Here is a 1,903-nt window from a genome sequence, read left to right as displayed (position 1 = left end):
AAGGAAGTTGCTGTTCGAGCCCAGTCGCTCCATAGACAATTGGGAGATGTGAATGAAACAAGCCGAAGACACACTTCAGAGGCCCCATTGCTTCCTTCCGCACCGCAGCACCTGCAATGTGCACCACCTGCCGCATATGTAATTTGATGGGGCGGAAGACGTTGGGAAGAAGTCTTGCGTTTGGTGGCCAGCAGTGGTGTCCTGTGTTTCTCGAATATCGCTTTTTCGTAGTGGTAGAATTCTGAAAACTCATTCGCTGAATGGTGACATTGGTGATTGCTGTGTTCACGATTGTTACGCAAAAATAATTATCTTGTCCGTAGAGTCCCTCTTCCCATACGAATTTTTTCGTATATTGTTTCCGTGTCTCCTTTCTCAATATCCATTCTAGTTTTAAGAGGGCGTTTACGCCCTACTCTACTAAAATGTGGTTGAGATAATTAAACAAACATTATTATTATTATTTGCCTTAATTATTTATTTCCATTTGTGTTTCAATTGAAAACCTGTTCATCATCATTATCATCAATAGTCATGAATGAAGTTGATGGCGGGTGAATCCAGTTTGTTAAATTTATGCATGATAGAATAAAGTAAAATCACTTCGTACTTTCCACAAAATTTTAATATTTTGCGACAGGCTTGCGACCGGCTAGCACTTACTTACACTATTTCATAATTAATATTAATCCAATTATGTTAAATTTATTAACCTTAAACTTTTCTCTGAGCCTTGGGGGGGGGGGGTTAACCCCTAAATCCCCCCGCTCCCCTCTCTGAGCCATTGAAACTATTAATATGAATGTTTGCAAAGATGTGTAGTTTTTCGTGGAGAAGATTTATGTGCTATCTATTTGTTAGTGACCGGACCACATTGCCCTATTTGTTAGTGATCGGATCACATTGCCCCATCACTGTGACCTATACCTAATTATACATTTGTATAAGACCACAGGTTTCATTTTTTCTTCTTTAAACACATTACAAAAGAGGACAGAGTGCTGTTAATTTTAAGTGAATGGCTGGATGTATGTAGTTTATTATACTTCCAATCGAATCACTTATACTAATCGAATTTTCCTGAAAATCTTGCATTTTCATTAGGAATCTAAAAATTTCTTTGACAACCAGTTGCAATAGCAACAAACAGCGGTTGTGGCTACCAAAAGTAACTGTAGTACTGTAATATCATTTTCAGTCAGTGGCGGATACAGATGGGGACGCGCGCCCTCCCCCCCTCGCGGGGCCGCCCGTATTGCCAAACATTGCAGAACCACAATTTTAACTTTTTTTATATCATAAGATAACATTGTCTGGTGTGTGTGTATAATGCCTGAAATTCAACTTTTCTTAAACGGCTTATGGCTTGATTATTTTTTGTTACGATAAAAGTAAAGGTAACTCAAGATATCTTTTGCGCCCCCCGCCCCCTTTGAGTTTTTTTCTGTATCCGCTACAGTTTGCATTCGCGTTGCATTAAGAGTTTGAGAAACCGTTTATTGAATTATGCTCTTTTCCTTTTCCGATTACAGTACTATAAATAAATACCTCTCGGTCAGTCTACACATTGGATGCCGATGGTTTAGTAGATATACTTTTATGTAGGTAGGTACCGCACATCTCCCACCAGTGCAATCGTACGGGCGTAGGGGAACGGAGAGGGGTGAAGTAGGGGAGAGGGTAGCGGCGGCGCGGCGTTGCCATGGGCAACGTCGCGGATTGTGAGGAGGGTGGGAAATAGGAAGCGAACGGAGGGGAGTCAAACTCGAGGCGCGAGAGGGGAAGGCGGAGGGAGTTCCCGAGACAGTGAGAGGAGGGGAGGTCGCTGTGGATTGAGGCAGGAAGGGGAGGAGGGGAGGGAGGTCCGACAGCAGAAGGGGGGTAAAGCGTGTTTAGCAGGCGG

Source organism: Ischnura elegans, chromosome 9, assembly GCF_921293095.1.
Source record: "Ischnura elegans chromosome 9, ioIscEleg1.1, whole genome shotgun sequence".
NCBI classification, from domain to species: domain Eukaryota; kingdom Metazoa; phylum Arthropoda; class Insecta; order Odonata; family Coenagrionidae; genus Ischnura; species Ischnura elegans.
Note: the sequence above shows the minus strand (reverse complement) of the source record.